The sequence below is a fragment of the Manis javanica genome, chromosome 14 (assembly GCF_040802235.1).
Source record: "Manis javanica isolate MJ-LG chromosome 14, MJ_LKY, whole genome shotgun sequence".
Lineage (NCBI taxonomy): Eukaryota > Metazoa > Chordata > Mammalia > Pholidota > Manidae > Manis > Manis javanica.
Window position 1 is genome coordinate 70,788,851 of NC_133169.1, and position 24,883 is coordinate 70,813,733.

The following is a 24,883-nucleotide window of genomic DNA, read 5'->3' on the forward strand; positions in this document are numbered from 1 at the left end:
ATCTTCTGGCTTTGGAAACGAGGTGTCTGCATATTTCATCACCATCCTCTAGTCTCGAGGATGTAAATTCCTCAGTGATGTGACAATAACAGAAACATATTTTATTTATTGGTGTGGACTCACCATTAAAATCAACCTGCTGAGTTCAAAACATGTCCTGCCATTTAAAGTGATATAAGTGTAGGAAAATCACTCCCACAGTTTCTTCATTTGAAGTTTAAATTTTTTTGAATATTTACCATGGAGATTTCTGTTCTAAATTGAGTGAGCTAATCCATGTGTAAATTTTTCTTTTTACTAATACTAGAAGTCTATGATTATCATTTAAAAAAATGATGACAAATGTATCCCATTCTTGCTCATCCATCATCTGGTCTTTGTTGGTTCCTGATCAGAGAGGATGAGCTATGGAGGTGACAGACCAGACCACAGTGACAAGTTCATTTTTCTTGGGTTTCCTGGTATGCTCTACCTGAGACTCACATTGTTTGTGATGTTCCTCACTGTGTATCTGCTGTCCCTCACGGCAAACACCCTCATCATATTCACTGTTGTAATGGAGCCCACACTCCAGATACCCATGCACATTTTCTTAGGAAATCTGTCCTTCCTGGAGATCTGGTACACCACAGTCACAGTACCCAAACTGCTGGCCACCTGCCTGTCACGGGGTGTCACCATCTCTGTGTCTGGCTGTATAGCCCAGTGCTACTTCTTTTTCTCCATGGGAGCTACCGAGTGCATCCTCCTGGCAGTGACGGCCTATGACCGGTACCTGGCCATCTGCAACCCTCTAAGATACTCACTGCTCATGAATATTCCAGTGTGCCTGCAGTTCTCTGCTGGATCTTGGATTGGAGGCTTCATTGCCCCTCTTCTATCTACCATACGTATCACTCATCTGAACTTCTGTGGCCCCCAGAAGATCAACCATTTCTTTTGTGACTCAGACCCCATCTATAAACTCTCTTGCTCAGACACATTCTTGGTGGAGGCCTTGAGCTACACTTGTAGCTCTGCTGTGATTTTCAGTTCTTTTCTTCTCACCATGTCCTCCTATGGACACATTGTGGTCACAGTAATCAGAATGGCTTCCCAGGAAGCTTAGAGAAAAGCTTTCTCCACCTGCGCCTCCCACCTCACTGTGGTCACCATCTACTATGGCACCATCATCTTTGCCTATGTCCGCCCTCCGGCCAAGTACAACTTCACCACTGGTAAAGTGGTCTCCGTGTTCTACTGTGTGGTCACCCCACTGGTAAATCCTCTCATCTACACTCTGAGAAACAAAGATGTGAAGAAAGCCTTCAGAAAGTTTCTAGCACAAAAGAGATTGCCCATGCAGGGGATTGGGGAGACCAACTAAAATAAGTAATTTAGAATGGATTCCCATACCACATTTGCAAACAGTAAGTATTGCAAAGTACATCAGGAAATTGATACCATCTACTACGTTCACTTCTCTCACTTTTCATATTGATTGGTATCTTCTTGAAATAGTTATCCTATAATTAATGTATTTAAGAATGTTTTAGCTTAATGCCAAAGTTACAAGTTTCCAGTCCATAAACCATCCAGAATAGGTAAAAAGGCTGGTTTAGTGTCATATAATATTTCAGTTAAATGTTATATGTACCTTAACAGTAACTATGGGTGAAAAATTGTCCCTGTTAAAGGGAGAAATGTTTTAATTCTGTCTGGTAAATGGATTAATATAAATTTGTCACTATATATATTAAAAAACACATGATGATTCAGTATTATTCCAAGGCATTGATGTAGATTTAATTATGAATACAAACATAAAAATTAAATTAGAAACTAGAAATTACTCTCTAATTACCATTTTTCTGAGTAATATAAATAATAGCAAATGTAACAAGATCAATAATTTGAGGGGGAGAAAATGGGAAAAGTTTGAACTGGACAGTACAAGAATTAGATATCTAACATGGAAAAGCAAGTATTGACTCTCTTAGATTTTAATATAATAGTCAAATACACACTCGTTGTACTATATGCTAATTCAATTTAGAGTAAGAGGCAAAAAAAGGATGGACAACTACTTTTCCATTATTGTGTATCCCTCTCCCATGTGAATAAAGAAGTTCTATAATTTTCAGTACAGTTAAGAATCTACAGGGATGGTAAAGGTGATGGAATAAAAGGTATCATCAACACTTTTTAAGTACGAATTTTCCACTAGATGGCCTCACAAAGTCTCCCTATTGAAAGTATGGCCAGTGGATGAGCACAGTCAGAATATTCTAGGAGGTTTAGAGACTGAGAATTTACATAGTTACAAGATACCCAGTTGATTGATTTGATATGCATAGTAAATCATGAAAAAAACACTACTTTAAACACCCTAGTGTCTAAACAATGAAATTTTAATGGGAAGAAAATATAAAGAAATCAGAGAACAGACTGGTGGATACCATTGTGGATGGGGATGGGGGAATGGGTAAAATAAGTGAAAGGGGAATAATTAATGAGAGAAAATTTGGTATCTTCATCTGAATGATGCTTACATGATTATATATGCATATCAAAATTCATCAAGCTGTACACTAAAATATGGGAATTTTATTGCATATACCACAAACAATTTAATGAAAAAACAAAGAACTTGCTGCACATGCCAATGTTTAAATATGTCTTTGTTTATATCTGAAGTCTTATTTCCTGGTATAAATTAGAATTGCATTTTTTTCTGAATGCGTAATTACTTTTCATTTTTAAAGCAGAATGCATGCATGGAAACTTATCAAAATTACATTTACATGTAAATGTGAAACAAGTCATAATCAACAGTTTTTGCTAAATCTTCCATTTCTATCAGCATATGAAAGATTATATATAGACTTTCACAACATGAGCAAAACATTCTGTATCAGTCCAGTTACTTCTGTATGCCATCCCACTGTAGGGGAGGAAAACAAAGGCTTTCATCCTTTTTGGGTATTGTGCATGAGCCTAAGTATTAAGCAGTCACTAGACAGATTAAAAGGAAAATGGCGTGTTAGCTATATTTAATATTTTCATGTCCACATAGAAATTTTCTAAAGGAAAATGAAGACCCAGAGAAGCAAGTGGAATCAAAAGGTCATATGCATTTAAAAAAATATTTTACTAATTCATTTTTATTGAAGTATAAATGACATACAATATTTTATTGGTTTCAAGTACACAATATAGTGATTCAACAGTTCTACATAGTATTAAATGCTCACCCAACTAGTGAATTTTTTGTCAGTATAAGATGTTAGAGTTACTGACTACATTACATATGATGCACTTTCATTTCCATGACTAATTTATAATTGAGATTTTGTGCCTCTTTACCCACTTAACCTATTTCACTGACCCACACTGACCCCTTCCCCAAAATAACCACCAGTCATCTCTGTGTCAGTGAGACTACTTCTGTTCTGCTCATTTTTTGTAGATTCTACATATTAGTGAAATCATATGTAATTTGTCTTTCTCTGCCTTACTAATTTCACTTAGAATAATACCCTCAAAGTCTTTCCATGTCCATAAAAATACCAGGTATTATTTCTGTTTTTAAGGCTGAGTAATATTCCACTGTGTTTATGGGCTGCATCATTATCCATTCATGTACTGATGAACACTGATTGTTTCCACATCTTGGCTATTGCAGTTAATATGGCAATAAACATAGGAGTGCACATATTTTTGAATCAGAGGATTTTGTTTTCTTCAGGTAAATTCCTTGAAGTAGAAATAAGGAGTCATAGAGTACTTCTATTTTTAGTGTTTTGAGGAACCTCCATACAGCTTTCCACGGTACCTGCACCAGTTTACACTCCCACCTAAAGTGCAGGATGGTTTCCATTTATGCACATCCTTGCAAACACTTGTTACTTCTTATCTTTTGGAGAGTGACTATTCTGACTGGTGTGAGGTGATAACTCATTGTGGATTTGATTTCCATGAACAGACATTTTCAAAGAAGAAATGCAGATGGTTAACAGGCACATGAAATACACTCCAATTCGATAACCATCAAAATTTTATGCTCTTTGAAAGGCAATGGTAGGAGCATGAATTGAGTAGCTACCAAATATATAAAACAATTTCAAGACATGTAGTCAACAGAGTATTTTAGCATAAATATCTAAACTCGATAATAAAGCAAAAATAAAAATTCAATTAAGACATAAGAAAAATACATGAAGAGTTATTTCACTGAAGACGTAGGCATGGCAATAAGCAATTGATAAAAAAGAATTTTCATTTATTACCCAATAAGGAAATGCAAATTAGAATCACAATGTGTTGATTTCAGGGCTTCTCAGCCATAGTGCTATTGATATTTTGGTTGTATAATTCTTCACTGTGGAGGGCATGTCCAGTATATTCTAGGATGTTTAGCACCATTTCATCCTCTACCTACTTAGATTCTAGTAGCCCTCCTCTCCCTTCAGTCATGATAATGAAAAATCTCTTCTGACCTTGTGAAATGTACCCTGGGGATAAAATTATCCCCTAAAGCCATCATGGAGACCCACTGATGTAGATCCTACTACTGTAAATGTCTAATGAAATAATCATACATGCCACAAGTAGGTATTAAGAAGAAGAAATATTCAGTCTCCGACAATTAATAAACCTCCATATGAAGTACCAAAGGAGGCATTTAAAACAACTTTAGTTTTCTGCTCATTAAGTTAAATTTATAGCTTACTGAAGAAGAGCTGCACTTGTAAGTCACAATCTGTGATCACAGCAGAGACCTGAATACATAGAGATCGCATGGCAGCCTCGTATCCAAGATGGCAGGTTATAAAAGCAGAAACTTTTAAAGATCAGTTGACCCTTAGTGATGAAAATATATTTTCATGGACTGCTTATTGGCTGTGTTTCGTCAATCAGCGTATTGCATATGCAGTCTGATTTTATAGTGTCCCCAATGTTACCTGCACTTTTTAAAATTCAGATAGTTTTATATGAATGGCATTACTAAACTGTTTATTGTTTTACCAAATATACAAAAATGTTACAGTATTTCCATCTGTGATCACTTTAATTTCAAACTGTATATGAACCCCATTCTTATTTTGAATTCAAATAATTATCATTTCTTCTTTATTTTTGATGTCGACCATTTTATGAATTGCTTATTGTACTAAAATAATCAAATGCGAAGAAAATGAAACTACAACATGATATCACTAAACATCTATCAGACTGGTGAAAATAAAAAGAATGTCAACCCCAAATACTGGCAATGCTTCAGAGTTACTGAGTAACTCTCATGTTGCTGATGTGAAATAAAATGGGACAGTCAACCTGGAGAGTAGTTTGGCAAGTCCCTTAAAATAAACAAGCAACTATCACACAATCCAGCAATTTCATCTTGGACATTTACCCCAGAGTAATTACTTTTGTTCACAGAAAAATCTCTTCATGAAGACTTGCAGGAGCTTTATTTGCAACAGCCAAAACCTGGGAAGAGCTCGTTTGCCCTGGTACAGGTAAATAATTGAAATAAAATACAATGATATATGAATAATATGAAATACTCCATAACACAAAACAACAAACTGTAAATACATGCAATAACCTGGGTTGATTGGGGGCATTAAGCTGAGTAGAAAAAGACAAGTCTCAAAAGTTTATATATTATATGATCCCATTTATAAAACGTTCTTAAAATAACAAAATTGTAGATACATAGATGTTAGTGTTGGCCAGGATTTAGGTGGTGGTGTAGCTATTAAATGGCAACATGAAGAATCCTTGTGGCTTGGGAATGTTCTGCATCTTCAATGTCATTATCTTGGTTGTGACACTGCACTACAGTTTTGTTAAATGTTATTTGATGTGCAAAAAGGGTATGTGGTACTACATAAATCTACAAATTCATGTGAATCTACAACCTTAAAATTTTTTAAATGAATTAAATAGAAGAATTATCAAAATAGGTGATTTCATTATCCACCCCTTGTATCTTAAATATACTATTTAACTGCCTTTCAAATATGTTATATCAGTTTAACATTAAAACTGCAGGCATGAGACTAGCTTTAGAAAGATAGTTGGGATGGTTATTATCAGTCCTTTAAATAGTTAAGCTGAGTGAAAACCTGTTTGTTCGCTTTGAAATTAAATAACTGTAACTAGAAAAATTACTTATGTTTTTGTATATGTAAAGTTTATTCAGAAAAATTAAAAATCCCTCAATTTGATTTCAAGCATTGTTAAAAATCTTCCATTTTCAGCTCTGTCTTTGAGCTCTCGGTTTTACACTTCATGCTCATGGTTCTGCCCTCTGGGCTCCGGGCTCCACCAAGATTCATAATTTTTTCTGAAATGTTGGTAAACATCTGAAAATGAGTATTTCTACCATCCTGCTTACAGAGCATAATTTGCATATGTATAGATTTCATGTCCCTCCAGGATACTCTTTCTCTTTTTCAGTTCAAGTTCAGCAGGCTGTTTTTCCTAATTCAAAACTGTCAAGAACAAAGGGAAGATTTCATACATTTCATGGATATTCACTCCACTTCACAAAAGCCAAATTGATACAGAAATAATTGGTATAATTCCTCCCTATATTTGGCTTTTATTGAAATGGCTGAGGAACAAGCTCTTAAATACCCTACATGGCCTCTAGTTTGAAAAGATTTGTGAGGAGTATCTTCCTCTCTTGTGACTAAATACTCTGTTTCTATCTTCCCAAGTTTCAGAAGAATGTAGTAAAGCCACCCACTAAGTCTTTTTTTGTGCAATGCTTTCAGCAGACATTTCAGAATTTTCACTTCTTTTTCTTTGTCTGGGTATGGTACAGCATGACCATTTCTCATGTAATCAAATTCTATTCTTTGATTAAACATTAATTCTCTCATTTTATGACTTTCCCAGTTTATTATAAGCAAAGAGGATCCTAAGTGCAGGTCTGACACATTGCTGGGAAATATCCTCAGTGAAATATCCAAGTTTACATGTCTGAGTCCTGCTTCCCACAAAACTGTAGGACACAATTTAACTAAGAGTTATGTGACTGCATACCATGGAGCCCACTAACTCCTGGACCCAATAACATATTCCACTTCCACCTAAACTCACCTAGAAGCAGTCTTACAGTTGGATTTCTGGCATCAGTCTGCCAACATTACATTTATTAGGTTTTCTCCAAAGTGATTTAGGAGTTTTCTATAATGCTGTCCCTTCTTTCTCTTAAAAACAAAGATTGGTGTCTTGGTCATGGCAACAGTTTCATGAGTGTGTGTACATGTTAAAATTCATCAGGCTATGCACTAAGATTTGTGAATTTTATTTTATGTACATCAATATAAATAAATAAATGATAGAATTTTAAGATATATAGGTCTTCGTAATTCATATACACTCAACAGCAAATTTCAAGCTCAATTTCTACATGCTGTGAAATAAAAGCAGTAGTGTTTCTACCCTCCATAAACCATCCTTTAATGTACATTATTGCTTTGTATGTGTGATTTGAGTCCTCATCCAAAGTAAAACATGATATTTTTAACAAATCAGTGTTAAAAATTAAGTTTTCTAAAAATTGAGGGTAACATCACCCTACACAAAATTTTGAAAACAAGCCAGATCCTGCATGAAAATCTTCAGGGTATAGACCTGTTTCCCAAGCACCCTAAATATACAACCTCATAAATTAGGATTACAAATTTTTGAAATCCTTAAAGTGAAACTCATGTAATATTGGACTAATACAAATTGGGAGATCTGAAGCAATTAAGAGGTTCTCTGATAAACAATGTATAGGCACTTTTTTTTATTTTGGTATAATTAATTTACAATTACATGAAGAACATTATGTTTACTAGGCTCCCCCTTCACCAAGTCTCCCCACATACCCCTTCACAGTCACTGTCCATCTGCATAGTAATATGCTGTAAAATCACTACTTGTCTTCTCTGTGTTGCACAGCCCTCCCCATGAACCCCACACACTATACATGCTAATCGTAAGGCCCCCTTTCTTTTACCCCCGCCCTTATCCCTCCCTTCCCTCCCATCCTTCCCAGTCCCTTTTCCTTTGGTAACTGTTAGTCCATTCTTGGGTTCTGTGCTTCTGCTGCTGTTTTGTTCCTTCAGTTTTCCTTTGTTCCTATACTCAACATATGAGTAAAATCGTTTGGTACTTGTCTTTCTTCGCCTGGCTTATTTCACTGAGCATAATACGCTCTAGCTCCATCCATGTTGTTGTGAAGGGTAGCATCTGCTTTTTTCTTATGGCTGAGTAATATTCCATTGTGTATATGTACCACTTCGTCTTTACAATGCATAGGTGCTTTTAAAAAAAGTTCTGATTATCTTAAAATTTATTTTCAAATTTCAGGATATTGAAATATAAAACACAGTTATTTATACACCAACATTTATATTATTTTACATATAGTATAGAAATAATACATTTCCCCATCTCATATTTTGTATTTATGTGTAAGACACAATTTTGTTTGTAAAGTGCACCATTGTTAGACTCGTGTTCAGTTTAATGAATATATTGAATCATTCCTGCAATGCATGGACTTCCTTTTGCACAGTCACTGTACTTCCACTATTTTGATATTGAAACAATGTAGAGTTCTAGAATAAAATCCATTTAAGTGACTCATTCTATATTTATAGTTTTGCTTATGACAACAATTCTTAATCATTTAATCATTTACCCCTATGGAATGACTTTATCCCCCATAGAATATTAAGCAATGTGTTTTGAATTTATTATTGTTATTATTTTGTATTTTGCAAAATTTTGGAATAGACAGTAAAATAACTTTTTCATTCATTTGAATTTAAATATAGTTGATACACAATATTATTTTGGTTTTAGATAAACAGCTTAGTGATTCAACAATTATATAAATAAATGCTCTCCATATTTAAGTATAGCTGCCATTGGTCACCCTACCAATGTCCTGGCTATGTGTCCTGTGCAAAGGTGTATTTCAGTCAATTTGGGCGAGCAGGAATGCCACTCCATACCATAATTACTTTTTCTTTTACTTGCTTTCCTTTAATAAGTCATTCTAAAATATCCACTTTTCTTTAATTTAATATCTGCTTGTTGATTTGGCTTGTAAAAGATTTTCAATATTAATTTCAAGTGGTATTTGATTTCTTTCATGCCATATTGGAGTCCAGACCTTAAGAAAATATAATTGTATAAGACTTGCACATATTTATGAAATTACTATAATAGTAAATAAATTGCCTATGTAATCAGACATGAACTTGAAATTTAACTGACTCTGCAGTAGACCAGAAACTTTTTTTGAATACTTCTCATTTGTTAAGTATCACAAAAAAACTTTGTCATTTTATTGCTAAGAAATACTCTTACAAATTTAATTACTCTCAATGGCATGACCAGATAATCCTCAACAGTCCACAGTTAGAGGAAAGCTGGACTCTGGAGGTAGAACTCACCCGGTTCTCCAGGGCTCATTGGAGATATGACCTGTACAAGTCCTTTACTAAAGACTCATGCTTATAAATAACACGGAAGCAGAGTTGTTCATATGGTCTATGATAAGTATGAATATCCATGGGAAGTAACTCCATGAATTCTATTCAAGGAATAAGTAGAGTCTAAGATTTTGTTGTTTCTTTAAATTGTGTTAAAATAAATATTCATGATAGGGATGATAAAGTTATGAATTCACTTCTCAGGTATTTTGTATGTATTAATTTATGTACTTATTTAAAATTACTAATGAATAAGTCCCTGACATAACCAAGACACATTTGAGTATCTTAAGCATATTTGTACTTTATATAATGTATATATGCTAATAGAATAGACTAAAAGGTTCTGATTCTAGTTTTCATTTTAAATGATTAATTTAAAATAGTTTGAATATCTGTGCTTGATAAATATCAAAGTATTGAAACACAGGTAACAGAAAAAGTCCCTGCACATTGAAATGCAGGCCCCATGAGTTAAATATCACTTGAGCTGAATTTAAAGTAACTAAACAATCAACCAGCCAAAAAGAGTTTCAATAATATTTCATAGAAATTGAACCACATAAGCAAAATATTGTAATATAAAATATAAAATGTAAAACATCTTGTATGTTTATAAGTATGATCAATTTTTGATGACAGTTTTATTTTATGAGTCCTTAAAATGGTTCTAGTGATTATTTTAATATATCATTTAATTTCATCTGCTTAATCATTTGTGGGGACTTAACAGTTCTACTCATTCAGTTGTCCACATTTGAAAGTTTTGTGAACTAAATAATTTATAAATGTAATTGAGATAATAAGAAGGGAGAAAGTCCTGAACATTCTCTACTGAACAAGACTATTCAGAAGGCCAGCAGATACACTCTGAGATGTAAGGCAAAGTTGGCAGAGGGAAACATGAGAATTTTAGATCTAGGAAAAAGAAGATGTAACTGAAGGCAGGGAGATGGAAATGAAACTTCAAATGACCTATAGCTAAAATTTGTTTTTTAAAAAATAAAATCAGTTAAAGATAGCTGTTAGCGGGGTATTATGATTGGCATGAATGTTATGGGGTGGAGGGGCCAGGGGGAAGATAGTGTAGCCCAGAGAAGGCAGATAGTGACTCTGTGACATCTTACTACACTGATGAGCAGTGACTGCAATGGGGTGTGGGGTGGGACACGATAACAGGGGTGAATGTAGTAACCACATTGTTTTTTCATGCGAAACCTTCCTAAGAGCATATATCAATACCTTAATAAAAATTAATTAATTAATTAGATGTCAGCATGATTTCCTTCACTAACTAAAAATATAAATCTATAGTATCAACTAAATCAATGAGTGTTGTTTTGGAAGATGACATTCTCTACTAAAAGGACTTTCTTTTCGTTAGAAAAATGAAACTAATAAAAGAAACCACATGTAATTCAGAGTTGTTATAGAAAAAACTAACAAAATAATTTGGTAAAGCACTAGAAAGGTCATATAAATGCCACTGTTGCAGGCATATAAATATTATTGTTTACAATATTATTCCCAAAATATGACAATAAAATTATAAAACATTTTATGACATGAATTAGATATAAATAAGATACAGAAATGCAAACACTAACATTTTTAATGATATAATTCTTTACTCTAGATTTTTCACAGATGAATATTAAATAATACTATAATTGTACCACTATTAACTAACATTATTATTGAAAAGCAATTAAGATATAAATGAGATTTCTTTATGATTTGAAATGCTCAAGGCAAGCACAAGTAACTGAAATGAATTTAAAATAGTTACTTTAGAATAAGGAGATTTCAGCAAAAGCTATGTAAGCAGGTGGAGAGGACTGCATAGAAAGATACCAATACGTTAAAAACTGAAATGCATGCTACACAGCAGGAGGGGTGCTTGTTGAAGGAATAATTTCAGGGAGGATGCTTTTCTGAGATAAAATGTGCAGGTGCAGAGGTGAAGTAGAGTACAGGAAGAGAAATGACTATATGCTTGCCAGGAGTAAAACAGAACCAATCAAATATGAATTGAACCACACCTACTATGGACTATGTGCTGTAAAGGAAGATAGAAAGGGTTCACATACTAGTTCTATTGAGAAATTGCAGTGAAAGAAATTTGGCATAAATTATATTTTCTCATTTGTGTTAAAAACATTTCAGAGGGGATGTATCATTCAAAAATTTGTGAGAGAAAGTCTAGAGCAGCTAATCACAGAAGGGGATACATTAAAAGACATTTCGATTCCTGGTGCTTGGAGTGAATGAATAAAACTGTGGAAGTTTCAAACATCAATATCAAACTCTTGAAACATGTCTAGGCCAACTATTTGACGCTGAAGAACTGATATAAAAAATCATGGATGTGTTTAGGAATAATTTTTAAAACCTTTTACATAACACTGTAATGTGCTCAGTAAGTAAAACATTGGGGAGAATGGATCTTACTTTTAATATGTTATGCACTTGGATTTTCTGACCCTACAAATGTCTAAATTAATGTTATCTCAGCAGAGTTGGGAAAGAAAATCCAGAGAAATATGTATTTTCATTTAATTTCAAGGTAATTTATCTATTTTTCCTATCCTGACTTCCTGGTTAGAAGCCAACATTGATGCTGCTGTTTATATTTATATTTTATATATATTCTATTTGAATATATCCCCATGAATTAGTTATGTTTGTCTACATATATTGTTATTGTCTTTTTTGTGATAGTAAGCTACAAATCTGTCTTCATTTTTCTTCATCAATACTGTTTTGCATAATTTGTTCATAGTTCTTGAAATATTAGAAGCCTGACCCACATTGCCAAACTATTGTGGAAATGTTATGTTTCTAGCTAAACAAAAGGAGGACATCCTACTGAGAAGGTCATGCCTTGTTTATTACTACATTAACAAGTGTAAATGTACTCTTGAGAGAACTTCAGGGTGATTCACACTGCCAAGCTGTGAGAACATATTGAGCAGTTGGTATTAGAGACCTACTATTGCATTGTCAAATCATCTCTTTGTCTTCAATCTTAGACAAAGGATGGGAAGTCATAACATGATTTTATCTGAGAGATATCTAAGATGCAGAGGACATAGTATTGTATTGAGGAGGTCACACTAAAATCAGGATCCTGAAAAGATATCTGAACTCCCATGTTCATTGCAACATTATTCCCAATAGCCAAGATGTGTAAACAACTCATGTGTCCATGGACAGATGAATGGATGAAAAGAGTGTGGTTTATATATACAATAGAATATGACTTAGCCTTGAAATGGCAAAAAATCCTGCATATATACAAATGTGAATTAATCTGGTGTACATTGTGTTAAGTGAAACAAGTCAGTCATAGAAGTACGCATATTGAATGATTACACTTATATGGAGTTTCTAAAACAATCAAGCTCATAGGAGTAGAAAATAGAATAGTTGTTTCTGGGGCCTTGGTGTTTGGGAGAATTAGGGAGTTTATATTCAAAGGATATGAAATTTCAACTATGCTATATGAATATATAACAGAAGACAGAGATCTGATGTGCAACATAGTGCCTAATTTTAACATTGTAGTTGCGTTTACCTCAAAATTTGTTTAGAGAGTAGATATTAAGAGTTTTTAACCCTCAGAAATAGAGTGAAACAAGGTGGGTGTCAGATACATATATTACCTTCATTGTCATGATAGTTTCACCAGGCACATACATATGTCCAAAGTCATTATACTGCACACATTAAAATATGCATCATTCTTTGTATATAAATTATATATCAATAAAGCCATTATAAAAGATATGTGAGATATTTTCTGGGTATTTTTGTTTTTAAGATACTTCATACGAATGAAATTATATGGTATTCATGTTTCTCTGACTGACTTTTTTCATTTAGCATCATATCCTCTAGGTCTATCCCCATTTTGTCACAAGTGGCAAGACTTTTTTGTTTTGTGTGACTGAAGAATATTCCATTGCATATGTGTACCGCATCTTTATCCATTCATCTATTGATGGATGCAAATAGAAACTTAAACACATAAACAGGTGGTTGATTACCGTGGGAGAGGGATGATGTGTGATATAGGTGAGGGGGATGAAGAGATACACATATAAAATCATAGTTCACAGGGGTAATAGTACAGCATAGGGGACATAGCTCATAATATTTTAATATCCTTGTTAAGTGACCGATGGCAACTACACTGATCATGGTGAGCATCACTGATATATTTAATTGCTGAATCACTGTGTTGTTTATCTGAAACCAATATAATATTGTATAGAAAATGTATTTCAATAAAATGACTATTAAAATGTGCAAAATAAATCATGAGTTCTATGGAAAGGAAATGGTGCCTTTGATGTTTGGCAGCATTTTGTAGAAAAGCAAAAACACCGTTTTGGCATTTATTTTCATATAAATTTCCCCTCAGGTTGACTAAAAAGCACAGCATTTTACTTTGTCCATTTTGTTTAATATCCAGGAAAGGTGTGTAATATGGTTTTTAATGATTTTAAAAACTTTATTTAGAAGTCACTGAGCCAACAAACCCTTACTGGATGCCTACAAGTGGAGCAATAAAAAGCAACATCAATTGAATATCTAAACAAGTACCTAACATAGTAGAATAGTCATATGTGTGTGTTTTTATTCTATCAAACTTTTTATTGAAGTAAAGTTGATAGACAATATTATATTGGTTTTCAGTTATACAACAGCACTTCAGCATTATATACCTTATTAAGTGCTCACCCCAAAAACTGTATAGTTACTATCTCTCAATGAAGACAAATGTTATGGAACTGTTGGCTACTGTCTCTATGCTTTTATCCCTGTGACTAATTTATATATACTATGATTGAGATTCTAGCCTCTTTATCCCCTTTATCTATTTCACCCACCCACCCTAACCCTTTCTTCACCTGTCATTTCTCAGTCTCTATGAGTGTACAACCACTTGTTCACTTTTGTTTTATTTTTAGTCTTTTGAATAATGGCCATTCTAACTACTGCGAGGTGATGCCTCATTGTCATTTTGTTTGCCTTTCCTGATGATTTGTGATGTGGAGAATCATTTCATGTGTCTATTGACCATCTGTATGACTTTTTTTGAAAAATATCTACACACATCCTCTGTTCATTTTTTAATTGGGTTAATTTTTTTGGTGTTGAGGTATATGAGTTCTTAATGTATTTTGGGGTGTTAGCTCCTTATTGAATATTTCATTTAAAAACACATTATTCTACACTGTGGGTTGTCTTTTTATTTTCCTGATGGATTCCTTGGCTGTGCATAAGAATTTTAGTTTGATATAGTCTCACTTATTTATGTTTTCTATTATTTTTACTTTGCCCAGGGAGACATATCCAGAAAAAAGTGACTCATGCTAGCACTCAGTAACATTCTGCATATTTATTATTCTAAGACTTTTATAGATTCATGTCATATTTAGAGCTCTAATCCATTTTGATTGTACTTTTGCATGGGATTAGAGAGTGATTTAGATTCCTTCTCTTGCATGTTGTTGTCCACTTTCCCCTACAGACTTAATTAAAAACTCTCTTTTCCCCATTGTTTATTCTTCTTTCCTTTACTATATATTTATTTACTATATATGTTTGGGTTTATTTCTGGGCTCTTTTCTTCCATTGATCTATAAGTTGGTTCTTGTGTCGCTACCATACTGTTTTGACTACTATAACTTTGCAGTATAGCTTGAAAACAGGAAGCATAATATCCAGTTTTGTTCCTCTTTCTCCATATTTCTTTGACTATTTGTGTTATTTTGTGTTTCCATATGAATTTTCATAATATTTGCTCTAGTTCATTGAGAAATGCAGTTGGTAATTTGATAAGAATTGCCTTGAACAAGAAATAACAATTGCTGGCGAGGATGTGGAGAAAGGGGAAACCTCCTATACTGCTGGTGGGAATGTAAATCAGGTCAACCATTGTGGAAAGTAATATGAAGGTTCCTCAAAAAACTAAATAAGGAAATACCATTTGCCCCAGGAATTCCACTCCTAGGAATTTATGCAAAGGAAACAAGATCTCAGATTCAAAAAGGTATGTGCACCCCTATGTTTATCACAGTACTATTTGCAATAGCCAAGAAATGGAAGCAACCTAAGTGTCCATCAGTAGATGAATGGATAACGAAGATCTGGTACATATACACAATGGAGTATTATTCAGCCATAAGAAGAAAACAAATCTTACCATTTGCAACAGCATGGATGGAGCTAGAGAGTATTATGCTCAGTGAAATAAGCCAGGTGGATAAAGACAAGTACCAAATGACTTCACTCATCTGTGGAGCATAAGAACAAAATAAAAACTGTAGGAACAAAACAGCAGCAGACTCACAGAACCAAAGAATGGACTAACAGTTACCAAAGGGAAAGGGACTGGGGAGGATGGGTGGGAAGGGAGGGAGAAGAGGAATAAGGGGCATTAAGATTAGCACACCTAATGTAGAGGGGGATACGGGGAAGGCAGTATAGCTCAGAGAAGACAAGTAGTGACTCTATAGCATCTTACTACTCTTATGGACAATGACTATAATGGGGTATGTGGTGGAGACTTGATAATGGGGGGAATGTAGTAAGCACAGTGTTGCTCATGTGACTGTATATCAATGATACAATAATAAAAAAAGATAAAATATGTACCCTTAAAAGTGCAACATAGGGAATGTAGTCAATAATATTGTAATAAGTTTGGAAGGTGACACATGGTATCTACCCTTATCATGATGAGCATATTGCAATGCATATAATTGTTGAATCTCTTTACTATACACCTGAACTTTTTAGAATATTGTATGTCAACTATTCTTCAATAAATGATGCTTTAAAGATTTAAATGGAAGACCTGAATTCATAAAGCTACTAGAGGAAAACTGTGGGGAAAAAAATCCTTGATATGTCTACAGAATGATTTCTTATGACACCTAAAGAACAAGCTCAAAAATAAAAATTAAACAAGTGGGAACACATCAAATTAAAATGCTTATGCACTGCAAAGGAAACAATCAAAAGTGAAAATATAGCCTACATCATGGGGCACTACTTGCAAACCAGATGTTTGAGAATATATTAATATGAAAAATACATAAGAACCTCATCAAACTGAGTAGTAGAAAAAAATAGTCCAATCTCAGTAGGCATAAGACCTGAATTGACATTCTAAAGAAGATATATAAATGGCCAATAGGTACCTGAAACGACACCCAACAGCACCAGTCATGAGGCAAATGCAAAACAAAATTACAATATCACCTCAAACATATTTGAAGGGTCATCATCAATTAGACAAAAAAAATTCTACTGAGGATGCAGAGAGAAGATAAAGTTTGTGCACTATTGCTGGGCTTATAAATTGGTATAATCACTCTGAAAACACTATGGAGGATCCTCAAAAATTTAAAAGTAGAACTACACTATGATCCAGGTACTGCACTTCTGGACATGTATCTGATGGAAACAATCACGCTGACTTTAACAGATACCTCTACCCCATGCTCATGGCAGCATTCCTTACAGTAACTAGGAAATAGGAAAAAATCCTAGTACCATAAACAGAAGAAAGGATCAAGATAAGATATTCAGTCATAAAATTGAGGGGTCCTGATATTTGCAACAACATGGATGGATCTTGAAGGCATTATGCTGAGTGAAGAAAATCAGACAAATAAATATTATGTTTGATCTCCCTTAATTGTGGGAACTAAAAAAAGAAAAACCTTCATAGAGACAAAGATCAGATTTATGATGTTTGTGATTTACCAGAGGTAAGGGATGGAGAGAGAGGGAATTGGTAGTAGGTGATCAAAAGGCACAAATTTCCAGTTACAAAATAAGTAATTACAATATGTAAACAAAATACAATGTACAACAAAATGACTATAGTTAACACTACTATATAATATACACATACATATTAAGAGAGCAGATTCTAACAGTTTTCATGACAAGGAAATCTTTCTTTGCTTTTCCTTTTTGTTCTATCTGTATGAGATAATGGATGCTAGCTAAAATCATTTTAGTTGAAATTTCACAATATATATAACTCAAATCATTATGCTGTACACCTTAAACTTATACAGTGATCTTTGTCAATTATATCCCAAGAAATATGGAAAAAAGATAAGTAACTATTGAAGGAACATCTTGTTATTGTTATCCCATTAACCAAATATTCACCAAATCTCCACTTGGCTTTGTGCACTATGGATAAAATGGAGCAGCTGAGGTAGACAAAACTCTCTTCAAGAAAATAATTGAAAAGGGGATAGAAAGAAATTATATGCTCCCAATTTCAAGATGAATTAAGGATCTGGGAATCTAATGTACAGCATGGACCATAGTTAAATACTGCATTGTATAACTGAAAGTTGCTAAGAAAACAGATCTTAAATGTTTTCACCACAAAAATTTACAATAAATATGTGAGTTTATGGATATGCTCATTTAACTTTATTGTAATTATTTCATGACATACACATGCATTGATTTATCATATTGCAGAATTTAAACTTACCCAATGTTGCATGTCAAATATATCTTTAAAAAGTTTGGAAAAACTGTGTATATTAGTAAAAATAGGGGTTGTTCCTGACAGGCATACAAGTAATCAGACTTTTGTGCTTGACATTGTCTCAAAAGTGAAGTGAAAATAATTTGTAAAATGAGTTCTCATGATAAAATTTGAGCGTTAAGTCAAAATTAGAATTTTGAAATTAGAACATAGAAATACATTCTCCACATGAGCTTGATATTTTTGTAATAAGCAAAGACCTTCCTAATGATATTAGTAGTGATATTTAAAACAGTGATTTATTCCGGCATTGTACAATGAAATACGTCATGTTTGTAAGATTTATACCACTCTGTGAGCCAAAGTACTCCAAGTGGTCAAAACCTTATGTTACAAAACCATGAATCAGCAAAATCAAAGCCTCGTTCACCTCTGCACTGTGACACCATATGAGTTGCCACTGACATGTCAGGGACAGTTTATAAAATAATCAAGTTGCACAAGCCGCCAGTGTGTTGCTTTCTGCCCAAATATACACAGACATAGACTGAGCACAAGGAGCAGTGGTGGAGGGTAGATGAAGGTCTGCCAGAGCTCTGTGACACCCTAGTTATATGTTCCCTATTCTGGAGAAGCCTAAATGTTATGTAGCATCAGAGGGATTTTTGCTAACAGGCTTAAGTTTTATTGATGCTCAATAAATTTTTGGGAATCTCTGTAGATTTTCCCAGCTGTGTCCATATGATGTGGTAGGGAAATAGAGAGTGTGGTATTTCAGTCTTCATTTCACTGTAGCTTCTCCAACTTTATTTCATCTTGCTTCTCTCCATAAGGCAGCTACTCATAAGGACCTTTTGAATATTGACAAATTGGATTCTTTCCTAAGAACTGCTTCGGAGGTGTGGTGCCTGCCTTCTGAGGGGAACTATTATTGGCTCGTGTATTGCTTCTGTGAGGATCTGCTCCCAGCATATTTGGTTAGATGAGTCCCAATAGGTACCATGGTTTATTCTTCTTGTACTTGCCTTCTTTTGAAATTCCATTGAGAATTGTTACTCAGGTTTCTTTAAATTAAGATCAATAAGTTGACTGCTTTTCTTTAATGATTTTAATTGAATATGACTTTTTATGCCATAATTTAAAGTCAAAACCTTACGAAAATATAATTATATTCGGAGTTATGTAATTTATGGATTTCCTGTAATGTATGTAAATTACTTTACTATTTACTACTCATCAACTTGAAAACTTAGTGGATCTCCAGTGACCTAGGAAACACTTTTAAATAATTCTCTTTTTTAAGTGTCACACACACATTAAAAAAAATACTAATTTCATTGCCAATATACATTTTACATATTTAATTAATCTCAAACGGTGTGGTCAAAGAATATTTAACAGCCAGGCATTTGAAGAAGGCTGGCCTCCCTGAAGGCTAAAATTCCATATTCCCCTGGGCTTGCCAGAGGTATGACTCGGATATTTACTTCTTAAAGGATAACCACGCTTATAAATAATCCAGAAGCAGAATTGTTTGCATGATTTGTAAGTGTGAATATCTCTGAAAATTTGCTACTTGAATTTTACTCACTGAAGAAAAAGACAAAATCAAAAACAGTGAACTTCCTTCAAACTTCACAAAAGCAATATACCTGTTAGGGAAGATAAGCTTCTTACTTCAGTTCCCAGTAGTTTTGGGAAGTCGTAATTTATGTGTTTCTTCAAAGCTGCTAATGAATACATCACTGAAATAGCGCTGGTATGTCTCAATATCCCTAGCATTATTTTTCCCCCATATAAAACATCTGTTCTTATATCATATACTGAATGTTTCTGGTTCTACATTTATTTTAGGTGATTAATTTTTATTTTAAAAATGGTCTCTGAAGATGTGTGATACATAGTCTTTGTCAAAAATATAAGCTACACTGACAAAAAAATTTCCTTGGAAATAAAGGACTGCAGTTACCACAGAACATATATTTCTTGAGCTGTATATTAAACATAACACAGAAATGTGCAGGCTGATGATTTATCATGGACATTAATTGAGGTCAAATGATAAAAGGATACTTATAATGTGAACTTTGGGCTTCGGATGATAATTATGTGTCAATGTAGGTTCATCAGTTGGAACAAACATACCTGTTTTGTGGGGGATGTTGACAATGGGGGAGGCTATGTATGTGTCAGGGCAGAACGTACATGGGAATTCTCTGTACCTTCTGCTCAGTTTTATTGTAAACCTAAACTGCTTTAAAAATAGTCTAATAAAAAGTAAGATACTTCTTAAAAATTTGAAAGAAATGTTGAGATATCTGGTGTGATTACATACAATATGAACTTTGTTAAGTAAAACTTTCTAGAGCAGCTGGAAACAAAATGGGAGACATGAAAATCATCCCAGTCCTCTAGTACATGAGAGTGCATAATGCGGACAGATTGCAGTGTTCAAACCCAGAGGGCTGACACGGAACCCTGTACAGAGTATTTCTCGGACAAATGTTAGATTTTGAAGTAAATGGGAACATAGTCATGGGATGTGTCCAGGCAGAATTAGACATTTTTAAAGAAATACTGCATGTGTCTCATGAGCTAAATGGTTGCCAAGGGCTTGGTTTTATTCTAAATCCTATATATGCTCAATTCTCCAAACCAATGACCGTTGAAACTCATGATATTTCAGCCGACTGAAAGAAAATGCAAACAGTAAATATGCACATTCATTTATTTTGATAGGTTCTCTCTTTCTCTCCATTTCCTCTATTGTATGTTGTGGTTCAAAGCCATACAGTGATGCCAATTTTATTTATGGATTTTGTGGAGTATCTCCATTTGGTCCCTTACCACTCCAGCTTATCCCTTTGTTTTGTGACTCCTGGACACCCCCAGCATATTAGCAGGCATGGATAACCTCACCACCATCACGGAATTCCTCCTTATGGACATCTCAAGTTCGTGAGAGCTCCAAGTCTTGCAAGGTCTGCTGTTCTTACTGATCTATGTGGGTGCCCTGGCTGGAAATCTGGTGACCATTGCTGTCATTGTGACAGACCCATGCCTTCACTCTCCAATGTACTTTTCTATATACAATTTATCCCTCATAGATCTTTCAGCATCTCAGTTGTGGTTTCCAAATCAATTGTGAATTCCCTGACAGGTAGTAAGTCCATTTCCATCGCAGGATGTGCTACTCAGATATTCCTGTATTCCTTCTTAGCATTTGCTGAGCTTACTTTCCTTGTGCTCATGTCCTATGACCACTATGTTTCCATTTTCCACCCTCTACACTACAGGTTGTCGATCACCCCATGTATGTGCTCACAGGCAGCAGCGGGTTCATGGGGCAGTGGGCTTGTCTACTCTGCCACCCACACCGGTAATCTGTTCAGGCTTCCCTTCACCAAGTCCAATGTGATCAACCAATATTTCTGTGATGTAGCACAGATAATGAGAATATCATATTTAGATGTTCAGTATTCTGAATCAGTAATCCTTGTAACAAGTGCTTGTATTGTCTTAGCATACCTTTCTTTTTTGGTTATATCATATGTCAATTTATTCTCAACAGCATTTAAGATCCATTCAGTGGAAGCCCGCAATAAAGCCTTACCCACCTGTACCCCCCAGTTGGTAATTCTTCTTTTGTTTTCATTTTCTGGATTGATTGCTGTCTTAGGTCCCGTTGCAAATAAAGCATCTCTTGAAAATCTGCTGAAGGCGTGTTCTACACCATGGGGCCTCCTTTCTTAAACCCCATCATCTACAGTCTGTGGAACAGGCAGATAAACACTGCTCTATGCAAGATGTACAAGAGCTATTTTGAGAAAACACAGTAATTCTCTCCAATAAAAGTGTTTAAAAACAGGACTGTTTGATATAAGTTTAGTGTGTGCATGTGTGTACAGATCCAGGGGGACGGTGTTTCTGGCCTGGGTTGAATTCTCTATGAAACCAAAGAAACCATAATAAGTCAAGGGAAAGGTAAATTGAGAGAAACCATTTTTATTGCTCACATCTTGCTCAAAGTCGCTGGCGTGGCTTGGCACTGTAAATCTCCTCCAGTTGGGGCTCACTCTCTGCTGCCCTGGCATGCTCTCTACCTCCTGAGCACCCCTTCTTTGAGGAACTTCATTGGTGAGTCCATGGTGACTAGCAGATGACAGACCAATTACGTACAAGGAATGGAGGAGAGGAGAGATGGGCCATTTTCTCTCGACCGTTTGCCCCAGATCCACGGGGCCTCTACAGTGGTAAACATCTACTGATATATAAATGAACTAAGGCTGGGCAGGAGATTCTGGAAATTCTGTCATTTACCCCACAGTGTGAATACAGATGGATGGATAAACAGATACACTTAATGTTTAATCTCTTTGAATTCAATATCTAGTTTACTATTCTTTATATGATTCATAAACTCTTTTTGGAGTGAACTTAACTTTCCTTATGTTTATTTCTTACTGATAACTATTTAGATAATTGATACATGATACTTGAGAGTAAAACAAACCTGAGAATATTCTGAAAGAGTTTTCGTAAATGGTTGGAATGATTTGATCACAACATAAAGAAAGACTTCATATGGAGAAAACCATGTCTGTATATTAGTTCTTTACAAGCACCTGTTTGTATAAGAGAACTTCATGATCCCGGGTCCTGCTGAGTGTAGTGGCTTGGGTGGAGAACTTCACTATTTAAATTGTTCTCTTTGGCTACAAACTTTCATTTAAAATCAGAAAGTTATGGGGATGAAAGGTGCATCATAGGGAATACAGTCAATAATGTTGTAATTTTTTTGCATGCTGACATTTGGTAACTACACTCATCCAGGTGAGAATTTTTTGTAATGTATATACTTGCCTAATTACCACATTGTTCAACTGAAACCAATATAATGTTGTATATCAAAGTAGTTCAATAAAAGTAAAACTAAATTCTTCTGTTTGTCTTCATTATTAAACAGCAGGTGGTCTAAGTAATGAAGGATTAGAGCTGAGAGACAAGTAAAGAATTTAGACACAGAGAGGGCAGGAATAAGAAATGGAAATCACGGGAAACCAGCTTCTCTCTGGTTTCTGGAAGCCTTGAAACGTCAGTTTACTACGTGCAATGGGGGACTTTCGAACCACTGACCTTCAACTATGAATATAGTTTGATGCTTTTGTTCCCTCCTTGATCTATGGAGGCAAAAAAAAGTATGTCATACCTGATTTATCTAAACATTTTGCGTGATTAAGTAAAGGAATAAGTAGCTACATCGTGGAGTGAGAGGCAGCAATAACTTGTGCTGAAGTTTTCCTGGGTGGAACCAGATGTTCCTTGCACTAGAAATTTGCCCACTAAAAAGGTGACATGAATGTGGAACTTTTCAAACAGAAACAGTTTGACTCATGTCATTTCCTAAAGCTAAGCTAGAATTCCCCTGGGTAAAGATGTTAACCTTTATATCTGAGAACTGAATCCCATAAAAGTCTGCACTTACACTTCAGAATCCAAATACCCATCAGCAAAAGGCTCAGGATTTAGGAGCTTCTGTAACTGATTTATAAGCCTCATGGTGACTCATTAGGATTCAGTGTAAAAACAAGTAATAAATGAGTATGAAAAGCTTGAACAAAAAATACTTTAACAACTTTGTGCTTTGGCCACTATTGTCCAATGCCTGAAATATGTCCTCACTCTTTTAATACATTGTTTAATTTAACATTCCATTGTGTTTCCTCTTAAAATACACTTGTTCGTACCTGGGCCAAGTGCAATGTTGTTTCCTGGGAAAATATATCACTGCTCAGTTTTTGCATTCCAGTAACACACTTAAAGATTTTAAGGGTTACATTTATAGTCATCATATGAGTGAATATGCCCTTCTTAAGTCCTGTCTCCATATATATACACATATATAGATGATGTATATATAATGAATATATATAAATTTATATGTAGAATTTAAGTCCATGGATTTAACCTACAAAATATTTGATCTTCAAGATCTATTGTATTTCAATCACTGTGATACTTGATAAAAATATAACACACTTGTGATTCTTAATCCTTTACACATTTCTTTATTACATAATATAATATCATATGATGGATTAATGAAAGCCAATATTGATGTTTCTGAGTGTGTGCTTATAATTAATCTTTCTGGGAGGATATTTCAGTGATGAAATGGTTTTTTTTCCAAGAACTTTTTGTTAAGTCTTTGTCTCCAATATTTTGCTTTAAGTTTAGGGAATACACTATTTGTTCCTTTTTTAAAAATATGTAGGTATTTTAATTCTCTCATAAGAAATATTCAAACCCTCTTTTTTTTTTGAGAGGGCATCTCTCATATTTATTGTTCAAATGGTTGTTAACAACAATAAAATTCTGTATAGGGGACTCAATGCTCAATGCACAATCATTAATCCATCTCAAGCCTAATTCTCGTCAGTCTCCAATCTTCTGAAGCATTACGAACAAGTTTTTACATAGTGAACGAATTCTTACATAGTGAATAAATTCTTACATGGTGAACAGTGCAAGGGCAGTCATCACAGAAACTTTCGGTTTTGATCACGCATTATGAACTATAAACAATCAGGTCAAATATGAATATTCGTTTGATTTTTATACTTGATTTAAATGTTGAACCCACATTTCTCCCTTTATTATTATTATTATTATTATTATTATTATTATTATTATTATTATTATTATTTTTAATAAAATGCTGAAGTGGTAGGTAGATGCAAGGTAAAGATAGAAAACATAGTTTAGTGCTGCAAAAGGGCAAATATAGATGATCACGTGTGTGCCTATGGACTAAGTATTAATCCAAGCTAGACAAGGGCAGCAAAACATCCACGGATGCAGA

At 34.4% G+C, this 24,883-nt stretch overlaps 1 pseudogene; it reads left to right on the forward strand.

Annotated features, from left to right (window-relative positions):
* Window positions 1-407: 407 nt before the first annotated feature.
* The window catches only part of LOC140846067 (olfactory receptor 6F1-like), a 69,590-nt pseudogene continuing 45,114 nt past the window's right edge, over window positions 408-24,883 (forward strand).